The sequence below is a fragment of the Gordionus sp. m RMFG-2023 genome, chromosome 1, assembly GCF_954871325.1.
Source record: "Gordionus sp. m RMFG-2023 chromosome 1, tfGorSpeb1-WG-v2, whole genome shotgun sequence".
In the NCBI taxonomy this organism is placed as follows: Eukaryota; Metazoa; Nematomorpha; class Gordioida; order Chordodea; family Parachordodidae; genus Gordionus; species Gordionus sp. m RMFG-2023.
This window is the reverse complement of record NC_088775.1, coordinates 37,306,510-37,323,315: the sequence shown is the minus strand read 5'-3', so window position 1 is coordinate 37,323,315 and position 16,806 is coordinate 37,306,510.

Here is a 16,806-nt window from a genome sequence, read left to right as displayed (position 1 = left end):
GTTACCTTGTGAAAATGATTAGGGTTTTAAGTTAAGGAATGATAATATTATCACGTTTTAATCGTGATAAAGAGGAATATTATTTTAAAAAGCGTTTTACACGCGTTTCGTTTTATTTCTTTTTAATTTTATTGTTATTTATTAATTTTCAATGTTGTTTTTTTTGGCCTTATGAAATAAGATATGTTTAATATAGGGTATCAATCGATAGCTAATCAAAAGATGGTTCAGGAATATTTTTATCAAAATAAATTATCGATATTGGTATCGAATTATAACTAATTTTAATATCTTTTGACTGAAAGTCTTCATTCTTGGTCTTGATGGGTATGACTTGGTCTGGGGGGGGGGGGGGGTAGAGGAGGGGTGTAAAAAATATTTTTTGATATGGGTATCAAATAAAAGGTAATTAAAATATTTTTTTATTGTAATAATAATCACTCATAAAAGGCGGGTATAGGTCTTGGGGGGTCAGGAATATTTTTATCAACACAAAATATCGATATGGGTGTCAAATAAAAGCTAATTTAAATATCTTTCAATTTAAAGTATTCATTTTTAGTCTTGATGGGTATGACTTGGTCTAAAGGGGGGGGGGCGGGTTTAAAAGATAATTTTTTTGGGTATCAAATAAAAGGTAATTAAAATATTGTGGGCGGGTCTAGGTCTTGGGGGGTCAGGAATATTTTTATCAACACAATATATCGATATGGGTATCAAATAAAAGCTAATTTAAATATCTTTAGATTGAAAGTATGACTTGGTCTGGGGGTGGAGGGGTTTTTTTTATATTGTAATAATAATAATCGAGGCCGGGTCTAGGTCTTGGCGGGTCAGGAATATTTTTATCAACACAAAATATCGATGTGGGTATCAAATATAAGCTAGTTTAAATATTTATTGATTGTAATAATTATACTCTAAGTAGGCTGGAGGTCTTAGGTGGACAAGAATATTTATATAAACACAAAATATTGATATAGGAATCAAATAAAAGATATTTTAAAAATCTTTTGAATTGTAAAAAAATATTTTTTTTAATATGGGCATCAAATAATAGGTAACAAAAATAGTTTTTATTGTAATAATAATTAACCTCTAAATGGGCTCTAGGTCTTGGAGGGACAGGAAATTTATATTTAACTTTTATTTACTACCCATGTTTATGTTCTGCGTTAATAATAATATTTATTACATCTTAAGATGCCCGCTTAGCCTGTTAAAATTAATATAATTAAAAGATTTTTTAGTAATTATTTATGATACACATATAAATTTTTATTTTTACCCCCCCCCCCCCTGCCCCATTCCCAGATCAAGTTCAACCCTTTAAGATAATAAATACTTTCAGTCAAAAGATATTTAAAATACCTTTTATTTGATTATTATTAATATTTTGTATTTATATAAATATTCCTGACCACCTAAAATCTCTGGCCTACTTAGAGTATAATTATTACAATCAAGAGATATTTTAATTAGCTTTTATTTGATACCTTTATCGATATTTCATGTTGATAAAAATATTCCTGACCCCCCCCCCTACCCCAAGACCTAGACTCGCCCTCTATGAGAAATTATAATTATTACAATTTAAAAAAAAATTAAATACCTTTTATTTGATAAAAATTATTTTTTACAACCCCCCCCCCTCCCCAGACCAAGTCAAACCCATCAAGACACAAAATGAATACTTTCAATCTAAAGAGTGATTATTATTATAACAATAAAAAAAAAATTTTTAATTACTTTTTATTTGATACCCATATCAAAAAAAACTATTTTTTACACCCCCCCCCTCCATTTACCTCCCAGACCTCATACCCATCAAGATCAATAACGAAGACTTTCATACAAAAGATATTAAAATTATTATTTGATACCCATATCGATATTATATTTTGATAAAATTATTCCTTACACCCCCCCCTCCCATCCAGACCTAGACTCGCCTGGTGAGATTGACCTGCAGTTGAATCAAGGTTGCTAGGTTAAAATTTTCAATTTGCGGGAGAAATTTAGTATTTTGCGGGGGAAATATGAAAATTGCGGTAGAAATAAAAAATTGCTAATAAAAAGTTTTTTGTTAGCCAATTGACTAATTATCCGCCTATTATTTTTTAAAATTAGTTAATATAAATGCAAAGTCGGTAAATATTCAAAATAAAATATATTAATTTATAAAAAAAAAGACGAACGATCTTTTTTAAATATATAAGAATGTAAAGATAAAATAACAAACAAACGATTTTAATTTTACAATATTTTATGCGAATATCCCTCAAGACCGCAATTGGAAATCTACCGTATGTGTGTGTATAACATTATAGGAATAGGCGTTTAATTATCGCGTATCAAGTTTAAATACATAATAAGATAATATTGTACTCATTTCAATGATAATTATATTATTTATTATAGTTCAATCACATTATTATAATCAGTGCAGGGGAGTGTATCTATATTTATTGCAAAACAAAAATATTCTCCATAAATAAGAAATAATACAGATGCAACTACAGTTGCGGCAATTGTAATCACTTATCTTGTAGTACAACATTCACAGAGCTATTTATCATTACAATGTAGGTAGAATCTTTCCCCATAATATTTAACGACTCCAAGATAAATGAAAACTTTACTTGTAGAACAAAAATGAGCAAGGGTATTATCAATGTTTTAGAACCTGAATCCAGGAAATCTTGACGATTTGAAAGATGGGCATACATGCAATTCTAACAGATGCATCTAATAAGGGAAATATTAATTATTTCCCTTGATCCTCTCCTCCGCTATTTCAACAAAATTAAGGACCTTTCAATTAAACTATTAAATTTTTTTCCTTCATGAAAAATCCAAAGACATAGCTAACCATATAATGGTAAATATAATAAATTGCATGTCAGCTTTCTGATTTGATAATGCCTCAGTGAATTTGGGAAAAACCAGAGTGTATTTATAGAATTAAGTCAGCACAATGTTGGATGCGATTTTTTTCTAATACCCGCCATCGACAGAATTATAAAATTTTATAAACCTTTAAAAAAAATATTTCTTAAATATAGATTATAAAAGCTGTCCTAACATTTTGAAAATTTTTTACAATAATGAATGGCAGAGGTATATTTAGGAATGATTTCACATGTAGGAAATCTACTACATGCTGTTAATGTGTAGTTACATACAATCGGAAGAATTTTAACAAAGATTCATAAAATTATGCTGCAGATGTGTTCATCTTTACAATTAAAAATTGACAATAAATTTTATGACGCCATTACTAAAACTATATTAAAATGTTCAAATATTTTAAAAATACCGATAGATATTGATGTCTTGTTTGAGGAGATTGTAATGCTCTCTATTTTTGATATACAATGTAAAAAATATATTTATTTTATGCGAATGTATAAATAAGATTTTATAAAATATAAAAAAAATATGGAAAATTAAATAGTTATAATGTTAATTATATTTTATTTGAGATTTAAATAATGGAACTAAGCGTTTACTGTCGTTATTGAGATATTTATAAAATTCCTGGCATTACATATTATAAATTTGTTTAACCATTAGCTCGGCCTCTAATGTTGTTAAAGCAATCTGATTTCTCTCCAGGCAGTCCTCATCAGGCTAAAAATGTGCTCGGATGAGGCATAGGAATGAGGTAAGGAGAAGACATACTCGCATATTTTTCCCAAGCATGGGGATTTATTGTTATTACGAAAAAATTTTTACCCATTTCTCCTCTGCTTTTAGACCATCTAACTTTAATTCTGGCGAATCATAAAAAATAGAGAGAATTACTCTCCTCAAACAAGACATCAATGTCTTTCGGTATTTTTAATATATTTATTAAATTACAAAAACCATCAATTGATGGTTTCTGTTCCAAGGTTATAATATTTATACATTCGTAAATAGAGTTATTAAAATCAAATTTTGATTGTAAATATTCTAAAATTGTCTTAATAAAAATATCTGCTTCATTTAAAAATGTATTAATTAGTGTATTATTTGAACATTTTAATATAAGATTTTTAGCAATAGCGCAATAAAATTTATTATCTATTTTTAACTGTATTTTTTTAAGGGTTTGTAAAATTTTAAAATTCTATCGATGGCAGATATTAATGATAAGCAATATCGCAACAATTCACACCATTCCAAGTCAGACCACTCTATCAACTCTTTTAATTTATTAACTTTTTTAGTTGATTAACTAATTCGTTAAAACATTTCATCACAATTATTTCGACATCTACAGATAGTACATTCATTGCCCTCTTTCAAGAATTATGTAGTATATGTAGACCTGTGCGCCCGAAAACGCCGCCATTTAAGAAAATCTCGGCGGCGGGCCGCCGATTTTCATATCGGCGGTGCACGACCGGCGTAAAAATTACTTTCATATTTTATACCTTTTTATTCTAATAATTGGTCAACATCACTATTGTAATTTTTTTAATGTCAATCAGGATTTTGATGAATTTTTATTTTCTACTATTTTAAAATCATAATTATATTGCATTATAGATTCAATCAATCAAAAATCTAAAATTCTAAAAGTTACCATAATTTTACATATTTTTAAAATGGATGCATTTACATTTAATAATTCTATAAATAATTTTAATATCCTAACTCTGAAAAAAAAAATCCATAGTCTAATTTTTTGGATACTTACACTTAAAAAGAGATAACAAAATAATTTCCATAAATTCTGACAAATTTTACTGCAATTGTTGCTTAGAAAATGCTATTGGAGACGATGATGACTTAAATAAGCTATTTTCACAGTATATTTTTTTTTAAATATTATTTTCTCATATATAGCCAAAATCTTTACTAAATTAAAATATATTTTTTGTAAAATATAACCTAGCTATAAAATTCAAAACTTTTAAATAAACATTAGCACGGGAAATCTGTTAAAACACTTGACTTCTGAACATAATATTGAAGCAGATACTTCATCAAAATCGCAAGATTTAAAAAAATATTTTATATCCAAACCAAAATTCCAGACAAATTCTAAAACCTCTAAAAAATGGCTTCTAGCAAGAAATTATATGTTATTATGTTGTGCTGACTTATTACCTTTTCAATCAATTGATAATATAGGAATGAAAGATTTTTTTAAGGTATCAAATTTATAGGTTAGGTGACTTAGAACAAGAATGCCACAGTTTTCTTGGAAAACGATATTCACAAGATGTGGACGTTCTAAAATTTTGGAAAGAAAAGGAACTTCCCAATCTTTCCAAGCTCGCCAAAAAAATTCATTGCATTCTGGCGACCAGCACACCTAGTGAAAGAGTATTCTCTACCGCTAGATTGATGTTTAATTCAAGATCATCATTATGTCCCGAAAATTTAAATAATATAATTTTTATGCATGATAATTATAAAATTACGAAATCGATTTTATATTTATAATGAGTTTTCTATTAAATATATATTAAAAATTATGCCGAGATATCTGTAGAGTAGTGATATTTGTTTTTTTTTAAAAAAAAATTATTAAGCAATTAAAAAAATTTATGTTATAAAAATTTATAGTCGATTAGATTTTTGAAAATTGCGCCGGCCGCCGATAGTTTGGTCGGCGCACAGGTCTAAGTATATGGCATATACAACCAATTGGTATTAATTCATTATTGTGCTGCCTCAATTCGGTCAATACACTTTGGTTTTTGCCAAAATTTACAGAGGCATATCATTGCAGAAAGCTGACATGCAAATTATTGATAACCTTGAATCAGCTATATTTACCATTATGTGGTCTACATCGTTGGATTTTTCACTATCCGAGGAAAAATTTTTTAACAGTTTTATTGAAATGTTCTTATTCTTGTTGAAATAGTGAAGGATCAAGGGAAATGTTTTAATATTTTCCTTATTAGATGTATCTGTTAGAATTGCATATGGATGCCCATCTTTCAAATCGTCTAGAATTGACCTCTAGGATTCAGGTACTAGTGCACTTGTGATAGCCTTGCTCATTTTTGTTCCACCACAAGTAAGATTTGCACTTATATTGGAGTCGTTAAATATCATGGGAAAGATTCGACCCACATTGTGATGACATAGCTCTGTGAATGTTGAACTACATGATAGTTTTATACGATTTCCGCAACTGTAGTTGCATCTGTATTATTTATTATTTTTGGAGAATATTTTTGTATTGCAATCGATGTTGATACACTCCCCTGTACTGACTTATATGAATGAAATGATGCTTATTATTGGATAAAAATAAAACAGGATAGAAAGAAATTTACAAACTGGACATGTTTTTCAAATAAATATTTAAAATTTATTTTAAAAATATAAAAATAATCAATTGCTGCCTCTCAAAATTATATTATTTATATATTAAAAAAGTTAAAATACTTTTAAAAAAATTGCGGGACAAATTAAAAAATTGCGGTAGATTTTTGCGGGAGATTTCCAATTGCTGTAGTTTTACGGGAGAAAGATGTCTGCGTGTAAACTAAAAAATTGCGGGAGTCCTGAGTTGAATAAATCTTTTGATTAGCTATCGATTGATACCCTATATTAGACATATCTTATTTCATAAGGCCAAAAAACAACATTGAAAATAAATAAATAACAATTAATTTTAAAAAAATAAAGCAAAACGCGCGTAAAGAGCGTTTTAAATTTAGATTCTTGTATGTCATGGTTAAACGTGATAATACCGTATAGTTCTTTATCCATTAAAAAATTGAATTCTAAAAGGGATCCCTTTAAAACTCATGATGATTCCGGATAGTTCTGATCCCTTTATAAATTACGACATATATAATATAAATAAAATTATACAAAAAATAAGATATCTTTTTATAATATTTTTTTTATTTATATAATTTTTTTATTAATGTTGTCTATTTTATTTTTTTTTGTTGCAATATTATTTTTATAATATTTTTTTTTATCATTTTTATAATTAATATAATATGTACATAAGATTAATATATTAAATTTAATATATTTTTAAGTTGTACATGTAAACTATTTGTATATATTCATTGGCGTACCCCCCCCCCCAAAGCCAAAATGCAGATGCCGGACATATTTTTCAAAAATTATTATTTTTTATATTTTATTATAATTATTTATATCTATTTCTTTTTAAATTTTTATATTATTACCTTTTCATTTACCAATTTACTTTATCAATTAATTTCATTTTCAAGTTTTCCTTGTGGCGTAATATTTATCTATTATTTTTAAATTTCCCGGTATTATAATTTTCAAATATCTAGTCATGGATATTAGACTTTTTTTAAAAACGCTGAAGGTGAAAATCATGCCAAAAAGCAAAAAAGTATAGTATGATAATTTAAATAACAAAAGCTGTGAACTGATGATTTCCTCAAAAGAATCCATTCAAAAGGGGGATATGATTCCCATTTCATCAATAATTGATAAAAATAGGGTTAAAATTGCAAAAGAAAATAGAGGCAAGATAAAACTAACTATTGAGGCTATTTTATATTGTGGCTTGCTAGGCCTAGCACTTCGTGGCCACAAGGATTCAGGAAGCTTAAATTTTAATAATAATGATAACGAAGGTAATTTCCGTGGACTTTTAAAATTTAAAGCATTAGGAAATCCTGTATTAATGGAGAGCCTTATTAGTACCAATAAAAATGCTACTTATCTCAGCCCTAGGATATAAAATGAGATAATTGATATTTGCAACAATATCATTTTAGAAAAATTGATTGTTGAAATCAATTCTGCCCCATGCTTCTCAATTTTGGCAGATGAGACCACGGACATTGCTGGCATTGAGCAGATGTCGTTGTGTGCGCGATATGTAGATACTCATAAAAACATTATCAAGGAAATGTTTCTCCAATTTATTCCTGTTTCAAAGCATGACTGGGTCTGCTTTAGCTGATGTAATATTTGTGAATCTTAAAAAATTAAAAGTAATAATTAATCTTATATATAATTATTTTAAAAAATATAGCTAAATATAAATATGATACGTGGGAAAGGGTATGATGGAGCACGTGCAATGAGTGGACAATTCAATGGGCTTCAGACATTTATTAAAAAAAAATGCCCAAAAGCTATATATGTCGACTGTGCTGCCCATTCACTCAACTTAGCAATATCGGATTCATGTTCTTTACCATTGATATCAAATTGCTTAGGTTTTTAATTATTAAATTAAATTTTTTATATTTTATATCAGGTAAAATATCTAGCATCTATGAGATGTTTAAATACCCCAGCGTCAAAATATTTTGAACAGAATTATATCTGAAACTCCTTGCCCAACAAGGAGAAAAAAATTGCAAAAAGCTTGTCCAACAAGATGAAGTCTTCGACATCAAGCAGTAACAGCTTTTATCGAGTTAGAAGAGCCGATTATTAATGCTCTTATAGAAATATCACAATGTCTGAAAAGGATATTTCTTCAGAAGCAAGCAAGTTACTGGATTCAATATTTTCGCATTAGAATATATTAATAAATTATTTAATTATACAACTATTTTATGTAATACTTTTCAAAAACCTGATATTGATTGTCTCCCTCGACTTACAGTAAGGCAAACTTATCGTCCAAATATTAATATAGGGTCAATAGAAGAATATTATAAAATAAATGTCTTTATATCTCTTTTGGATACATTTATAACCCAAGTAAATGAAAGGTTTTTAATTTATCAAGAAACACTTATCAATCTGCAGATATTACTTCCGCAAAAGCCCTCTGAACCTTTTTCAGACGGTGATAGAAAAAAAATAAAATATTTGGAAGATCATGAAGACATTAATGTATCTCATGATGCTTTATTAGCTGAATGCCAACTATGGTATAAAAGATTAACTATGGTTGATATAGTCCCAAAAAATGCTATGATGCTTATCATTTCAAACATCTTTTAGATTATTTTCCCAATATATTGAAATTATTATATATATTAACAACTCTTCCCATTAGTACTGCAACTAATGAGAGAACATTCTCTTCTTTAAGAAGATTAAAAACGTACCTAAGAAGTACAACTTCTGAAAGTAGGTTGAATGGTCTGGCCCTTTTGAATATTCATAGGCATTTGACGCCAAACACGGATGAGATAATTGAAAAATTAGCTCCCTCCCAACGAAGATTGGATTTTACATTATAAAAATATAATGTTTCTATAATATTTTTTTTGCTATCATTTTTTAATGTCTTATATATTTTTCTTTTACATAAAAAATATAATTATTCATATTTCCAACATTTAGATTTTTTATACTTTATATATAAATTTTAAAAGCTCAAAAAAATTTAAATTTCTATTATGGATTATTTATTTATAGTCATCATATCCTGGTTATATCCACTTAATATTTTATAATTCAGATTTATTTAAAGTATTTATATGACGCCGGTTATATTCGTTTAATATTTTTTAAATCAAATTTATTTTTATATATCGGTTTATATATTTAATTTTTTATAATTCATATTAATTTAAATTTGTATATTAGAAATAGTTATTAGTCCTAATAAATTTATGCTTGATATTTTTAAATAACAATAATTTTATTTTAAAAAATTTTAATTATCCCCCCCCCACACCAAATTCCTGCGTACGCTACTGTATATATTGGATAAGTATTCTGTATTATTTACTTTTATATTTGTATGCCTAATAAAAAATTTTAATATTGAAGATTATGATAGCGTAAAAAAATTTTTTTTATATATATTATGTATTATAATAAATTATTAATTGGGGGTATTATGATAAAAAAAAAATAAAAAAGTATTTATTATATTTTTAATATTGTACATAATCGGAAAATATATATATATATATAAGATATTTAAAACATATATGTTTAATTATAACGAAAAATATTTTTTTTTTGTGGTTAAAATCTAAATATAGTTGCGATGCAAAATATCAATAAAATTAACAAAAACGTTTTTAATATAAAACAAATGACTATATTTGATAAACTAGTAGGGAAATGGGAGTGTTTCGAAGAAACATTTGTAGTTCCCCTTTAGGATTTCAAATTGGACTTTTTGTTTAAGAGATAGGGACTCGTTTTTGACCCCTGTCCTTAACGAAATTCTTCTACCCAATTGATTTAAGAACTTAAGGGATTAGGGACCGGGGTTTCCAAGGACGCTAAAAATTAGGGGAATAAATATAAAAGAGTTAGAAAGGAATCTATATTTATTAAACTTATTGGTTTCTTGTAGTTCCAAGGGGTCGGTATTTCCGTTAGCCGGAATGGAGGTAACACAAGAGACGTCCCAGACAAGTCTTTTGCCGCCGTGCCAAGACGTTAAAGACATGCCGTCAGGGCGCTTACCATCAGCATTTAGGAGACCTAATGGCTCCAAACTATTGGGGAAACCAGCCAAAATCAAGGCTTTGCCGATTAACCTATTAAGGTTGTCGTGCCTCAGGAAACGGCCACTGACTTTGAGGCACGAGAAACAATGTCTAGAAAAAGGATCAACCTGTTTGTGACAGGCAGCACAGGTGTCCACAGAAGGGATAAGGCAACCAAGCCTATGGCCAATGGCAGTTTGAAACTCATCGTCTGTGAGTAACGTTTCCTTTTTACCACTCGGAATCGCGTCTAGCCATTCATGGCCGTTAGAGTTTTTTTTTTGCGTTTCTGAGCAGTTGAAGGTTAATTAAATCGGGATACATACAAAGTTTTTCAAACGAGCATTGAAGCATAGGGACCAGGAAGCTCTTTAGATGACAGGAAATTGTCTGCTCGGAGCCTTGGGTGATTAGAGTAAGCCACTCTTGTTTAGATGAAGATAGAAGGGGATCGTCCATAACGATAAGCGATTAAATAGAATCGGCGAAGGTTATTCGAGATGAAAGATAACACGCAATTGCCGTAAGGAAGGGGGGTGAAAATCCCAGTCCACCCCGGTAAGCGGGCATAGAGGCGAGGGACCAATTGAAATCGGAAAAATTTAAGCCTAAAAGGGATTCGATAAAATGTTTAAATTTTAATTCGAAGACCTTAAGGAGAGTATTGTACTGGAAAACGGGGGAAGATTTAAATAAATGCAAGAATTTCGGTAGAAAAAGACATTTTTTGGTTAGAAAGAAGAACTGATGCTTGGGGAGATGAGGAAGATTCTTGAGTGAATTGGAAATGGACTGGATCAAATCGTCAAAAGTTTTTTGACAAAAGGAGGTTAAAAAACCGATAGGGGAACCTAAAAGACAGAGTTCCTCGTGCGGAATGATTGTAAAATCTAAGGGAGGAATAAAATTCTTATTGTTGATGGAGGAAATTTCACACTTTTTCCTATTTAGGGAAAGACCAATTTTCGAAGCTTCCATTTCAACGTACTCTATGGCCGACATAACATTGGATAAAGAACCGCCAAAAGAGCCATCGTCGAGATACCATAAATTAAGGTCTAATTTGAAATTAGACTTTAAATTTTTGATCAAATCATGAATCCCTATAGTAAAGAGCAGGGGGCCTAGTGGATCACCTTGATGTATCCCTTCTTCGGAGGATATGGAAAATTCCCCGAATTTGAGTAACGAAGGGAATCCATAACAGGAATTAAGGAAATTCCCATATTTTGGGAAATGGTGTAAAAAAGATGGTAAGAATGCCCTCCTATGGATGGTGTTGAAGGCATTTCTGAGATCTAACTTGCAGAAAACCTTATCGGCCTCAGTATTTATAAAAATACGCGCAACATGAGAGGCCACTTCACACCCACCTCTCACTCCAAATCCGAACTGTGAAGGAAATAAGAAGGAACTAGCTTTAGGCCGTATCCTATTTACAATAGCCTTGGCGACTAAACGACGAAAGAATGACCCTATGGCTATGGGTCTAACGCCGCCATCCGATTTGGTCAAGGAAACAAGACGTGCGCCAAAAATAATAGGACGAATGCAAAGGGGAACTTCGCGTACGATGATATTATTGCAAAGTTCGGTTAATGCTTTCAACAAAGGGTCAATGAAGCCACTATCAGAGCATTAAATTAAATCCACAAAAAAACCAGGTCTGAAGCCGTCCAACCCACCTGTCGTCCCTTTTTTAAAGGACTTTAAGCACTTAAGTACTTCGTCACAGGTAAAGGGAATAGGGGAAGAGGCATGCGGGTGGATGTTAAAAGGGGACGCTAGTGGATGTTTTTCAAGAAGTTGTTTAAATATAGTAACGTTGATAGGTAAAATAGAATCATCGGAAGACAATATTCGGGCAGCACCGCTAATATCTCCAAGATCTAATTTTTCGAAGATCAATTTGTGACTGAAGGAGTTGGGGTTTAAAGCGTAAGAAGGAGAAAATTCATCGATAATCGAATTTCCAAAATTGGACACTTTTTCCTTAATTAAGGCAGATAAGTTATTTATTTTATTTTTGGGTTTAACTAGGACTCGAAAACAAAAACTAACCAGGTCTAACCATAAGGGTAGTGAGGAGAAATCCGAATTCAAATTATTTATAAGTAATATGAGGAACCTTGAGATAGACTCTCGGGCGGCTATAGGGATCCTAGAAAGAACTGGGGGCTTATGCAAATTAAGGAATAAATCAACAAAGCTTGAGGAACAAGGTGGACTGGGGTCATACGAGTGAGGAGCGTTAATTAAAGGATCTGGGCCGTAAGAGAGGGGAAATTTTCCAGAATTGTGGCAAGCGGGTGAACCATGTTTCCTAAACACGCCATTTAAATTAAGCGAAACTATTTTTAAGCATACTTGACAACAAGAGTTAACCATGGAATGGCTTTGAAAGGGAGAAAACACAAAAAAAAATAAAAAATATATTAACGGATATAATTTTGAATGGAAGAAAAAAAAAAGAAGGAGATATTAACTAGGGAAATGGGGAAAAAAAATCAAAATTGGAAAAAGAGGAAGATATCTGAGCTATCCTTTCAGAAGTATTATCGAGATTAGAGGGGTTGGTAAATTTAAAAAAAAAAAAAATAAACAATAATATTTATAAAATAAGACTAGGTACATAAAGTATAAAATGTATTATTAAGAACAAAAAAGGGGGGGGGGGGGTATAAACAAGAAAAAAGGGGGAAATAAAAAATCAAAAATTGAAAGAAAAAAGAAAGATTATGAACAATCGAAATTAGGAGGGTTGGTAAATTTAAAATAATAAAAAATTAGATGCATAAAGTATAAGGGATATTAATGTTTAACTTATTAGGGAAATTTTTCGGGGGGAGGGGGAGTTAGGAATAAAAGGAATAATCGCTAAGTAAAAATTAACTTCGCCGGGAGAATTTTTAGTGTGGAGTGAGAAGGTTTGGTTAATAAAATGGATCATATCATTGGGATTTAACTTCGACGGGGTTTTCAGGGTGTGGGGATAAGAAGAGGTTTGGCAAATAAAATGGAGATTTAAGCAAAAATCGGATCGAACTTTGTCGGGAAAATTATTGGGGTGTGGAGACGTGGGAAGGTTTGGCAAATAAAAAAATAATCAAAAATACTGGTAAACCAAGAAATGCAAAAAAAAAAATTAAACTTTGTCGGGGAAATCTTTAGGGTGTGGTGATGTAAAAGAATTCAAACTTAAGGAAATTTTTCTACGGCCGCAAAATAGGGAAATCTTAAGGTTGTCTTAGAACTATTCGTTACACAAAAGAAGTTAAGCGCTTCTACTATTTGAAAAAGAAAGTTTTGATAGGACAGGCCTCCCTCGATGGTGCTTTCCGCGAATGTTGATATGTAGTTGGAAGAGCGATAATTGATTATTTCGAATATGTTGGTATAATATTATATCATCATTAAAGAGTGTAGATTATTATATTTTAGAAATCGACATTTTAATTGGACAAGATGTCTTTTTTTTGAGAGAATTGAAAAGAGACGATATTTTCCGTGAATGGAGATAACATTATCTACGACCTTATATAAGAAATTGTTGGAGAAAATCATCGTAGGAAAGAATAGTCAATTTCGATAACTATGGCATTAGTAGAGGCTCAGGGAATAAGAAAATCCAGAAAATATAAAAACCGGAAGAGGTGATAGGCTCAAAAATAAATAAAATATTGTTTATAAATAAAATAATACAAAAATAATAAATTTTAAAAGATATTTTGTAATCATTTTTTATTTTTAAAAAAGTAGATTTTAGAATTTTGTTCAGATAAGCAACAATGCTTAGTGCTCAACACAGATTTCGCTGTGTTAAACACGTTCAACTGGCGCAGGATGAGAGGGTTGTATTATAATGGATAAATAAAAATTTTAATAGGGGAAATTTATTTTAAATTAAAGAATAATCTTTTTGAAAAAAGCTTATTTCATCGTCAAAAGAATCTTCATTCAGATCTTCTCTTTTTTTTTAAATTTATTAGAAAATAATCTATACATGGCTTTATAAAGGAATCAAGTTAGCCTTTTTTTTGTCTAGATCTTTTCTCAAACAGGAAATAAGTTCAAGCTTCCCTCCTTTCGCTGACATCTAATTTCACGAGGGTCAATCTGATTTAAATAGCGGGTGAATTATTGCATCCAATTGATAAAATATCATCAAAATATAAATTGTGAACAATACTTCAACTGACCTTTTATTTTTGTCTTGCAGAATTGCATTAATAGGTTTACAAAACAAAATTATTTAAAGTTATTTTTTTAATATAGAAATATTTATCATGGGAGCGAGATTACCCAAATGCATTTTTTTTTCTCTCTCTCTCTAAAATCGAGAGAGCCGTTGGAACAGGTTTCATAACTATATGATTATATATATCTCTACTAAAATCTACAAATGTGAAGTGGATATTTACAACACTTCTGTATAATTATTTTGAGGGCTAATATTGTCTTCAGTATGTTTTTGTTTGGACTGTAATTTTTTAAATCCATTTTTATAGGTTTTATTATTAAACCCTTTTTAAATTTATGATATAGGCGAAATCGCTTTAAATTTTGAATTCGGATACCAACCTTATACAAACTAGAGTAATAAAATTCTCCCTATCAATTTACATTGTAATTAAGATCTTTGTTATTAATCAACTCCCTCCTTAATCTATTTATCAAAGAGGGAGTTAATCTATCTTAGTGATATCTTAACTCAGAGGTATGTGATAAAGTGAGTTAATGTATCACGCTACAACGAGTTATGTTTTGGAAATTGCAGAATATAGATAGATTCCATTCTTTTGGAGTTTCAGCTATTTCCCAAACTTCTTGGGAAATAATTAAGAGATATTTCGATATGTAATCAGATGTTCGGACTCGATTTTATCGGTGAGCTTTATGAAATCATAACTTTTTATCGCTGTATTTACAATATGGAGAAATTTGAAAATGTGTTAGGTCTTTCATATATTTGGATTTCATTAAGTATGGGTATCCTTGATTCAAATATATTTATATATTAATCAAGTCAGAGTATTTGTTCCTCTGGATTTCTTAATATTTTATTATTTGCCAATTTTAATATAGGTAGCTTCCTAAATTTAGACGGTTTACAAAAGTAATTTTGTTTATTAAACGCATCGTGTGTTCTATTGTTCCTCTTGTCCTCTTCTACTTCAACAGCTTTTCGTTCTAAATCTATCTCTTCTTAACATTTTTTGTATTGACCTCCATAAAGATTATCCGTTTTTAATTTTTATTCCCCCTTTTGATTTTATCAATCCCTTATCGGTATTTTGCTGTGATTGTTTATTTGAAGCAGGTTTCTAGAATAATCTAAAAAAAAAATTGTATCCAGTATATTTCCAATGAGTTCATAGAAGAGATATTGCAAATTTTACTAATAATTTTTCATTTCTTTATTCAGAACTGTACTTAGGCTATTTCTTAATTGTTTTCCATACCTTTCCTTGGTTTGATTATTTAGTATTCTTTTTTTACATTTGTCATACTTTATTAGTAGTTGCCATTTATAGTTTGATATATTAATAACTAACATCATTTTATCATCTTGGAACTTAGAAAATATATAAGAGAAGAGTAAATTTTCTCTTAAGAAAGTGCACGAGTGGGCTGGCTTATGTTTGAAGTACGTGTTTTAAACCCTTATTTCATGGTTAGATTTAAAATATTTAAATTTTTAAGTATAGGAAGTTTTAAATATAACACGATGCTAACCCTAGCAACTAAGGTAATAATGAGGATAGTATGTGATGTCGGGTAATCTATTGTTTTGGAATATATAGAAATATGTTAAATATTGTTTTATTACTTATTTACATTTTTGCCCTTGGATCATTTTTCTTATATTTTATTGTATGACAAATTTTTTACGACCCTATTTTGTATAGTATTCTCTATAGCATATCCCTGAGATTGTCCTGAATCTGGGGGTAAAATTCGATTCCTGTAAAGCATGGGGGTTTGTTCTATCACCAATTATATAAGATAAAACTAACACAAATCGACTTTTGAAAAATATTCACTTCTTTATGATTGCGCCAAAATTATATTTATTATTGCCCATTTTATTTTCCCTATAACAAGGACCATATTTTATGTTTACAATATCATAAATTTTTTATACGTTTCATTTTTTAATAGTTTATAATTAATTCTTAATAATCTGTTATTCATAAATATACTATAAGAAATTGTTTGTGGATTATCAAATATTCTGGTTAAAACAGCTTTTATTATTTTTAAGTAATAACCTATTAGTAATAACATATTAAAATACTATGGCACACACACGTTTATAAAGACTTTCCGAAAAGGTTTCAACCCCATCCACGAGTTTACCTGTTAATGCTATCTCACCTGTAACTGAACCTCCGCAACTTCATATATAAAAACAGTAAGTAATTATATACTTTAAGTAGGTTTT